The sequence below is a fragment of the Benincasa hispida genome, chromosome 9, assembly GCF_027475165.1.
Source record: "Benincasa hispida cultivar pf3 chromosome 9, pf3_genome.v1.1, whole genome shotgun sequence".
In the NCBI taxonomy this organism is placed as follows: Eukaryota; Viridiplantae; Streptophyta; class Magnoliopsida; order Cucurbitales; family Cucurbitaceae; genus Benincasa; species Benincasa hispida.
In genome coordinates, this window is record NC_143486.1 from 5,298,429 (window position 1) to 5,310,033 (window position 11,605).

Consider the following 11,605-nt stretch of genomic DNA (forward strand, 5'->3'; position numbering starts at 1 on the left):
ACAGACTCATAAAACAAAATCTGAGTTGTCTACCAAACAGATTCTAAAATATTGTACACATCTTAAAAACTAACTCTAAAATGTGAAGGTATTTGTAATTACATCCTCTTTGTAAAATTAAAAAAAAAAAAAAAAAAAAAAAAAAAAAAAAAAACATCTATTACAAATATTATAAAATATGTGATTAGATGTCCACATGCTTATTGTCCAAATACCAAGTGTCACTTTTCCATTATCCAATGTGTTGACCATGTGTCATACAACGATCCATATTGCGTGTCTAAGTGTACCACATCCCCTTGCCAAAATCCCTATAAACAGTGGTCATCTGTGGATTTTGTAGACACACGCATTGGTGAGAAAATCCACTTCAAACTTCCATTTTCCATATTGTCTACTTCCATAATTTTTTTTTTATGTTTTTATATTGTATTTATTTATTTATTATGTTTTATTATCGAAGGAATCGAAATCTTTAACAAAAATGTGTAAACACGTGTGCTTTTGAAATTCGTTTTGGAAATCAAGGAAAAATAGAGAAAACATGCAATGCAGTATAGGTTAAACAAAAAAACTCATCAACGTGTTATGGAGAGGATAGAGAGATTAGAGGAACTATTCTTCAAGCAATTATTCTCTGCAACTCATGAACAGCCACGAACTCTCCTCTGCAAAAATTTCTCCCTCAAACTCAATGAACAGGAACATCACTATCCGGCCTTCCTTGCTATTCTTTGGAATAGGAATCAAGGATGCATAGGATCCTTGATTTTGGTACAGGAAGTCAACTTGAGAAAAGGTGATATTTCTATTCTTTAAAGAGGAAGTCGAGAGAAAGATTTCTCTGCATAAGAACTCACTTCTTCTGTCTTTCAACAACACATGATTGTTTTGTGAATAACTCATGTGAGGGCAGATAATTCAACTTCTCATCAACTATCTTGCTAACTGTTGGGGAGTTAACATTAAGATCTAATTCAAATTTAAATTAAATCGTATTTAATTTAATTTAATATATATTATTTAATCTATTTAATTAATATAAATTAATTAAATATCATATGTTTAGCTAATGTCACATTTGAATCACATTCAAATGTATTTCCTCTCATATATTATAGTTTTAGTATGAATCCCATTTACGTTAAACTTAACGTATGGTTTTAACATGAATATCATTCATATTAAATTTAAACTATAGTTTATTTAATATCTAAATTATATTCAAATACATTATTCTCTCATATAATTAAAGATTTAATATGAATCTTACCCATACTATATTAACCTAAAGTTCTATATGAATCTCATTCATATAAATAGTATTTGAATCTTATTTTGATATTGATTCTCGCACGTATAATATAAATTATAATTCATATTTATAATTAACTATATATTATAATGTATTTATATGAATTATATTAATTGTATCTTATACAATTAATTTCATTATTTAATTTGAACAATTTAAATTAATCCAAAATTAATTGATTCCCATTTTTACCCACTATGAGGTAGTAAGGGACCTAATGGAACTATAGATTAGAAGCTCAAATGATTCGAGATTAATTAAATAACTATTTAATAAAATTAATCAGCATTCATTAACTTTTGATCACTTCACTAAAGATCCATAGATACACTTGTCGTACCGTAGATATATTTTCGTATCCATGGATATAATCAATCAACAGAAAGTCGACTCTTCACGAATTGCCCGTAACTACAACTGGATCTAATTACTGCTTTACCTTGCAGTTACATTTGACTCCTTAAGTACCATTGATCCTTCTAAGAATAAATAGTTTATAATTAAACTATGAACTAATCCCTCTCGGGCTATTGAGATGGTGAGACCTCAATGTTCAATACTTGAAATTAGGTATTAAGGTAGAAATTCATCTACTTACATTAAATACGGGAATGAGTAAATTTTATATTGTAACGACCCGACCCCCTAGGACTTAAGTTAGGCCGTTACTAAAATACATGCATGCATGACACTTAAAATGACACTCCTTTATGTTGAAATAAATGTTAAATAGATAAGGGAAGTTCAAAAGTCCTTTATTAAATGCAAATGTTAAAATCAATAATAGGGTATCCATAATCATAAAGGTTGATAAATAAGTATGGGAAAAAAAAACAATTCTTAATAATAAGTTTCAAACATCAAAACTAAACATTAGGAGAACCATGAAAAGAACTCTAAATCTCATGATGTGGAAGTGTAAAAACCAGTCCCAGTGGCTACATCACGAATTCCGCTTGTCCATCGCCAGAGCATCTCTACCCTTACCTGAAACAACAACATGAGAAAGAATGAATATAAAATACTCAGTAAGTAACCCCACTACTGGTGTCAAACTGGGCATCTATGTCCTTTAGATACCCACCTCTAGCACATATACACATGAAACAAGAAGGAAACTGAGTCCTATCTTACTGTAGTTAAGTATGCCCACTACCTCTGGTGAATCCCGAAGGAGACACAAACTGGTGAATCCCGAAGGAAACATAAAATCTAATGGGCATCTAACTAATCAGTAAGAACATTTGCACAGTCTCAACATCAAAATCCTCACCGTACAAATCTATGACATACATATAATCCTCAACATCATGGCTCTACCACATACACATATACCTCAAAATCATGGTTCTATAACATACATGTATACCTCAACATCATAGCTCTACAACATACATGTATACCTCAACATCATCATATCAAATACAATCACATGGAAGCACATACCATCTCATACTAGCATTCAAGTGTCTATGTGCATAATTAAATAATTCAGATCTCGTACCATAACATACTTTGATCAGATCATATTATCAATTTATCATGCTAACATTCTGCCATAACATATATTTATCATGCTAGCATACATCTAATGCCTGGCCCGTGGGCAGTTCCAGTAGTAAGATTACTTACCTTAATCGAAAATCCACAGATAAAATCAGACAACCAAACGATGACAGTGGTTTGAAGTAACGACCCTAATATACGAATACAACCATTAAATTTTAGTCCAACAATAATTGCGAAACCTTAGATTCAAATCCAAAATACCCAAAAGTTTACCCAAATAAACTTGATCAACAACCACTCCCAAGATTTCGACTCCAAAATCTCCTCCTAACAGATTCTAATTCCAACGAATGACAACTTAGAACCTTCAAAACATGAATAAATGATTATTTAATCCAATAATCAATGGGTGTCAAAATCCTTCAAGAAATCCATCTCACAACATTGACCTTACCTAAATCCAAGATCTGTTTAAAACCAAGAGTCGGCGGCGGAAACTGGTGAAAGGAGTTGAATGGCGACCCCGTGATAGAAACTCGAGCAGTCCGTTGGACAGATTCTACGACAGCGGACCGACAGCGTGAGGGTTTGCAGGGCTGGACGGACGAGTAGGAGCTCTTCCGGTTCGGGCTCGAAGAGGGCGGTGGCGCAATTCAGACGAACGACTCCTCCAGTTCGGGCTCGAAGAGGGCGGCGACGCGACCCAAGCGGACGCCTCCTCCGGTTCGGACTCGAAGAGGGCGGCGGCGCGACTCAGACGCTGAACAGAGGAGGGTATGGGGGAGAGTTGCATGGCGAGGTCTGTGGTGGTCGAAGGGAAGAATTGGCAGCGAACAACGAACGACTGAAGTTTGGGCAGTGAGGGAGGCGGCGACGGAAGGGTTCAAAAACGAGGGTGGGGGGTTTCTTTTACGAGAGGAAGAAGGAAAAAAGGTTTTGTTTTTTTTTTTTTTTTAAAAAAAATAATAATTAAAAAAGGAAATAAGTATAATTATATTTAGTCCCTTTCCTTATTCCACTTTATACTATTAAATTTCTTTCGATTTCAAAAGAAAATTAATTTATGCCATTAATCTTCAAATTGAATAATTTCACGCCAACAATTAAATTCCCACACTTATACTTAAAATCAAAAATTCAAAAAATGCCCTCCAACTAATAACAATTACTAAAATTCCAAATAATAAAATTATTGAAATTACATATTAAAAAAAATGTGTGGGGTATTACATTATTCCCTCCTCAAAAAACTTTCGTCCTTGAAAGTTCATTCTTGAAAAAACTCCGGGTACTGGGCCTTCATCTCATTCTCTCGCTCCCAGGTAGCCTTATTGAACTGGTGATTCTGCCATAGGACTTTCACAAAAGCAATTTCCCGGCGGCGCAATGTAAACCTCTCTGGCGAGAATCTCTAAGTTTCTCCTCGTAGCTCAAGTTATCATTCAACTGTAAAGGCTCGTAGTCATTATGAACTGAAGACAGTGTTGGGATCAATGCCAAACGGTAAGCTATAAGGCCAACTCGTTCCAGGACCTCGAAAGGTCTAATGAATCTCGGACTCAACTTTCCCTTCCTACCAAACCTCAGAATACCTTTCATGGGTGCCACTTTTAAGAACACTTACACACCAGTCTCAAATTCCAGGTCCTTACATCTTACATCGGCATAGCTCTTCTGTCTGCTCTGAGTTGTTTGCATACAAGCGCTGATCTTTTGTATTGTCTCATTCGTGGTCTGCACCAATTCAGGTCCTAACAATTTCCTCTCATCTACTTCCTTCCAACACACAGGGGACCTGCAACTCTTCCCATATAGAGTCTCAAAGGGTGACATCCTAATAGTGGACTAGTAGCCGTTATTATAAGCAAACTCCATTAAGTGCAAGTGGACATCCCAACTTCCTTAAAACTCTATGGCACAGGCAAGCAACATGTCTTCCAACATCTGATTCAGTCTCTCTGTCTGCCCATTAATCTGAGGGTGGAAAGTTGTATTGAAGTCTAATCGGGTCCCCAAAGCTGCCTGGAGACTTTTCCAGAGGTTAGACGTGAAACGAGGGTCTCTGTCCGACATAATAGACATGGGCACTCCATGCAATCTTACCATCTCCTTCATGTATATCTATGCCCACTTATTCGCTGAAAAGGTGGGCTTCCCAGGTATGAAATGTGCTAACTTCGTAAGTCTGTCTACCACGACCCATATCATAGTGAAACCTTTTACTATCTGAGGCAACCCCATGATGGAGTCCATAGACACATTCTCCCACTTCCATTATGGTACACTCAATGGCTGTAACAAGCCTGCTGGCTTCTGCCTCGGGGCTTTCACCTGTTGGCACACCAAACACTTATTGACGAACTCTGCAACCTCTATTTTCATATCATGCCACCAGTAGTAACGTTTCAAGTCTCGATATATCTTGGTGCTACTGGGGTGAATCGAAAATAAGGAACTATGAGCCTCTGACAACAACTCATCTTTAATATCTCTAACTGTTGGCACGCACAAACGCCCCTGATAAAGAAGGCCACCTTCCTCTAAAACTGAGAATTCGCCGTCCTGGCCTGACTCCACCCTATGAACTCTCTTTTCCAGATAAGGGTCGTCTCACTGCGCATCAATAATCTTCTACCTTAGACTCGGTCGCACCGACAACTGTGTTAACTGTGCCGTGACCTTTCTCACGGCTACTACAATCTCTTCTCTCTCCAGTTACCTTTATAAGTGAGTCTGTCTAGTAATGAGGGCTGTTGAATGAGCCACCTTTCTGCTTAGAGCATATGCCACTACATTTGCTTTTCCCGGGTGGTACAAAATTTCACAATCATAATCCATCACCAGCTCCAACCACCTTCTTTGCCTCATGTTTAACTATTTCTAAGTGAAAAAGTACTTCAAACTCTTGTGGTCGGTGAAGAGCTGTATCTTTTCTCCATATAAGTAATGTCTCAAGATCTTGAGAGCAAAAACCACTGCTGTTAACTCCAAGTCATGCGTGAGATAATTCTGTTCATGCTTCTTTAGCTGACGTGAAGCGTAAGCAACTACTCTACCCTGCTGCATCAGCACGCATCCCAACCCCTTCTTAGACGCATCACTGTAAATGATAAAACCACTTGATCCATCTGGTACTGGGGCTAAAACCAGCCTTTGCTTGAGGTCTTGGAAACTGTTTTCACAAGTCTCATTTCAAATCAATGTTGTTCCCTTTCGGGTCAACTGAGTTAATGGGACAGCTATGCGAGAGAAGTTCTTTACAAATCGTCTATAGTAGCCTGCTAACACCAAGAAACTGCGCACCTCACTGACTGTGGTTGGATGAGCCCAACTCGTAACTTCCTCAACCTTTGCAGGATCCATAAAGACACCTTCATTCGATATTACATGCCTTACGAAGGACACCTGCTTCAACCAAAATTCACATTTAGAAAACTTAGCATATAGTTTATTGGCCCTCACATCTCCAAAACTTTCCACAAATGCTCCTTATGCTCGGCCTCTGTCTTAGAATAAATCAAGATGTCATCAATAAAAACAATCACAAAGGTGTCGAGGAATTCCTTGAACACCCTATTCATCAAATCCATGAACACTACTGGTGCATTCGTTAGACCGAACGACATCACTATGAACTCATAATGTCCATACCTCGAACGAAAAGCTATCTTGGGTATGTCACTATCCTTTATTCTTAATTGGTGGTATCTTGACCGAAGATCAATATTAAAGAATACTGTAGCTCCCTGCAACTAGTCAAACAAATCATCGATCTTGGGAAGGGGATACTTATTCTTGACGGTCACCTTGTTAAGCTTTATGTAATCAATGCACAGACGTAATGATCCATTCTTCTTTTTCACAAACAAATTAGGTGCACCCCATGGTGACACGCTAGGGTGTATGAAACCATTGTCCAACAACTTCTGCAATTGGACCTTCAGTTCCTTCAACTCTGTCGGGGCCATCCTGTATGGAGCCTTCGAAATAGAGGTTGTGTTTGGATCCAACTCAATGGAAAAATCTATCTCCCGCTGCGGGGGCAATCCGGGAAGATCCTTTGAAAAAACGTCTGGAAAATTCCTCACTATTGGCTTCGAAGTCGAGGTGACTTCAGTCTCTCTAGTGTCCACCACACTAGCCATAAAGCCCCAGGCTACTTGGTCGAATAGTCTACTGGCCTTTAATGCATAAATCACTTTGGGTAGGACTACGGTCCCAACCCCTTTAAACTAAAAACTAGCTTCTGTAGGAGGGTTAAAGATGACCTCCTTACGAGAGCAATCTATGCTAGCATGATTAACATCTAACCAATCCATGCCCAATATCACATCAAAATCGCGCATATCTAAAATTATCAAGGTTACATCTAATGCGCGATTGGCTACCTCTACCTGACATGCTTTTATCTTTTATGTAGCTAACATGATCTCTCCTGATGGAGTGGAAATGGACAATGCAAATGGCAAAGGTTCTGAGTCTAACATAGCATGCCTCACAAATACAGCAAATATAAACGAGTGCGAAGAGCCAGAGTAAAATAAAACTAAAGCATGTTGTCCCGAAATGGGAAGTGTACCTGTCATCACGGTGCCTGACTTCTCGGCTTCACGCCGAGTGGTAAAAAACACCATACCCTGCTGTTGCTGATGACTCGGGCCTCCCTGGAACGAACTTACGGGCTGGCCCCTGTGTTCAGGCGCATTCCTCCTTGGGCATCTATCCAACATATTCCCTTTCTGGCCACATTGAAAACAGATCCCAGAGCCGACTAGACAACGTCCTCAGTGTTGCTTACCACAAGTGGTACATATCGACCTATCCTCCCTGCCAGTCACAACCTCAGAACCCTGCTGTCCTCACTGACGTGGAGCATTCACTGTGTTATGGCTCATCTGTTAATGCTCAGGAGCCCTGTGCTCAGCCTTCATTTTCTGATCTACAGAGGTCCCAATCCTGAGCGACCTCCTGTATTCCTCTCTCATCTGGGAGTCAGAATCAATCCTCACGGCGGCCGGTAGTGCCGCAGCATGCGTCTTGAGACCCAAGGCATGCACCATCTCTCGCAGCCCGCTCTTCAGGCCCTAGATGAATCTTTCTGTCCTTGCTGCCTCGGTGGCTACTAGTTCAGGAGCAAAGTGAGACAGCTTATTGAATTCTTGCTCGTATTCCTCTGCCTCAAGTTCAAGAATTCTACCTGTTGGTTGTATCGGGTGTTGGCCGAAAAGTACTTATCATAAAAGCGCTCTTTGAACTGCTCCTAAGTTGCAAGTTCACCACCAGTATTAATCATCTTTTCTGTTGAACGCCACCAGATTTTCGCGTTACCAGTCAACATGAAGACTACGCATTGAAGCTTGTGCTCTTCTGGGCACCTCATAAAACGAAATATTGTCTCAATAGATGACAACCACATCTCTGCATTGATGGGGTCCCCCAACGATCCATCAAAGGGGCGAGGGTCATACTTCCGGAAATCCCTTAGATGTTTAGCCTCAAGAGACAGGCCCTGCATGTCTCTGCCTGTGGTCGGGTCTGTCGTACCGGCTCGGGTGTTACCGGTTCCTCCTGAGCCTAGGTCTGGGCAGTCTGTCTTGTCGTTGTGCTACGAATCAGTTCCTGCAGGTTTCCCATTAGAGATGATGCAACAACTTCACTAATTCTGGCTTCCATCGCCTTTTCATCAACTTGGGTCACAGGCGGATTTGGAGCTGCCAGAACAGTCTGGCTACTCTCATCTCTCTCTACTTGCATTACTTCTCTAACTGTCTTTCTTGTTATATGTTTAGGTGCCATGTCCTGTCATAAATTCGTACTTTAACTAGCTATTTTTGGGTCTTTCTCAGACATTATGCATTTAAAACACTACATCACTGTTCTCATATATGCATTGAAACTTTCATTAGTAGAATGTACCTGGCAATGACGAGGGATCTGTTACTAGGTGGACTATCTAGACTTATGTAGTAAGTAAGTCTATAGAACCCAAAACATGGGCTCTGATACCAACTGTAACAGCCCGACCCCCTAGGACTTAAGTTAGGCCGTTACTAAAATACATGCATGCATGGCACTTAAAACGATACTTCTTTATGTTGAAATAAATGCTAAATAGATAAGAGGAGTTCAAAAGTCCTTTATTAAATACAAATGTTAAAAACAATAATAGGGTACCCATAATCATAAAGGTTAATAAATAAGTATGAAAGAAAAAATCTTAATAATAAGTTTCAAACATCAAAACTAAACATTAGGAGAAACATGAAAAGAACTCTAAATCTCATAATGTGGAAGCGTAAAAACTAATCCCAGTGGCTCGATCACAAATTTCGCTTGTCCATCACCGGTGCATCTCTACCCTTACCTGAAACAAAATATGAGAAAGAATGAGTATAAAATACTCAGTAAGTAAGCCGACTACTGGGGTCAAGCTGGGCATCTATGTCCTCTAGATACCCACCTCTAGCACATATACACATGAAACAAGAAAGAGACTGAGTCCTATCCTACTGTAGTTAAGTATGCCCACTACCTCTGGTGAATCCCGAAGGAGACACAAATTGGTGAATCCTGAAGGAAACACAAACTGGTGAATCCAGAAGGAAACAAAAAACTGGTGAATCCCGAAGGAAACACAAACTGGTGAATCCCGAAGGAAACACAAACTGGGGAATCCCGAAGGAAAAACAAAATCTAATGGGCATCTAACTAATCAGTAAGGACATTTGCACAGTCTCAACATCAAAACCATCATTGTACGAATCTATGACATAAATATAATCCTCAACATCATAGTTCTATAACATACATGTATACCTCAACATCATAGTTCTATAACATACATGTATACCTCAACATCATGGTTCTATAACATACATGTATACCTCAACATCATCATATCAAATACAATCATATGGAAACACAGACCATCTCATACTAGTATTCAAGTGTTTATGTGCACAATTAAATAATTCAGATCTCGTACCAAAACATACTTTGATCAGATCATACTATCATTCTATCATGCTAACATTCTGCCATAACATACATTTATCATGCTAGCATACATCTAATGTCTGGCCCGTTGGCAGTTTCAGTAGTAAGATTACTTACCTTAATCGAAAACCCACAGATAAAATCAGACAACCAAATGATGACAGCGATTTAAAGTAACGACCCTAACATACGAATACAACCATTAAATTTCAGTCCAACAATAATTGCGAAAACCTCATATTCAAATCCAAAATACCCAAAAGCTTACCCAAAGAAACTTGATCAACAACCACTCCCAAGATTTCGACTCCAAAATATCCTCCTAACATATTCTAATTCCAACGAACGACGACTTAGAACCTTCAAAACATTAATTAAATTATTATTTAATCCAATAATCAATGGGTGTCAAAATCCTTCAAGAAATCCATCTCACAACATTAACCTTACCTAAATCCAAGATATGTTCAAAACCAAGAGTCGGCGGCGGAAACTGGCGAAGGGAGTTGAATGGCGGCCCCATGACAAAAACTAGAGCAGTCCGTTGGACAGATCTACGGCGGCGGACCAGCGGCGCGAGGGTTTGCAGAGCTGGACGGTCGAGCGGCTGCGAATGGCGGCTCCTCTGGTTCGGGCTCGAAGAGGGCGGCGGCGCGACTCAGACAGACGGCTCCTCCGGTTCGGGCTCGAAGAGGGCAACGACGCGACTCAGACGTTGGATAGAAGAGGGTATGGGGGAGGGTTGCACGGCGAGGTATGTGGTGGCTGAAGGGAAGAATCGGTAGCGAGCGACAAAAGACTGAAGTTTGGGCAGTGAGGGAGGCGGCGGCGGAAGGGTTCAAAAACGAGGGTGAGGGGTTTCTTTTGCGAGAGGAAGTAGGAGAAAATGTTTTGTTTTTAAAAAGAATAATAATAATAATAGTAATAATTAAAAAAGGAAATAAGTATAATTATATTTAATTCCTTTCCTTATTCCACTTTATACTATTAAATTTCTTTCCTTTTCAAGAGAAAATTAATTCCTGCCATTAATTTTTAAATTGAATTTCAAATTGAATAATTTCACGCCAACAATTAAATTCCCGCACTTATACTTAAAGTCCAAAATTCAAAAAATACTCTCCAACTAATAACAATTACTGAAATTCCAAATAATAAAGTTATTGAAATTACATTATTAAAAAAAATGTGCGGGGTGTTACACATATTGTGTAACTATGTTCCCAACTCCTTACCTGGAAAAATCCTCAAAATGGTAGACTTATTAAGTTGGTGAATCCGGTCACTCTCATTCATATAGATCAAAGGATCGCCCCCCCATAGACAGAAGTTCACAACTCACTCAGAATTAAGAGCGAGTCACCTGTGATCATCTTATGAAATGTTAATCTCTTCAATCAATGGTATTATAAAGAAAGACTACTCATTTCGCGATTTGGTCTTATACAAACTCTTTGTATATGATACCTCTACTCATATGTTTCCACATGAACGATCGAAAAAATCATCTGTAACGCTTTACAATTATTGTAACAATTACAAAGTGGGTCGTATCCGTAGTATCACCAAGATAAGGCACCAAACTTTATCCATTTACAACGAACAATTTAAGTTATTACTTAAACATGATCCACCTGTATGTCAACCACATACATATTTAAGTTACATAAAATAGTCTTGGATCTCTCTTTAATGGATTATTGCATATATAAAATAATCAACAATTATTTCAAATAACATATAACTACGAGGCTTTAGGGCATACATCCAAACAATAATTATATG

The 11,605-nt window shown here is 38.9% G+C and overlaps 1 long non-coding RNA gene across 1 annotated transcript; it reads right to left on the minus strand.

Moving 5' to 3' along the window:
* Positions 1–9,002: 9,002 nt before the first annotated feature.
* On the minus strand, positions 9,003–10,687 carry LOC150033596 (uncharacterized). Its single transcript, XR_016532470.1, has 3 exons — positions 10,271–10,687; positions 10,089–10,180; positions 9,003–9,188 (listed from the first exon to the last, which is right to left on the minus strand). It is a non-coding gene; the product is annotated as an uncharacterized LOC150033596 (long non-coding RNA).
* Between the last annotated feature and the right edge of the window lie 918 nt (positions 10,688–11,605).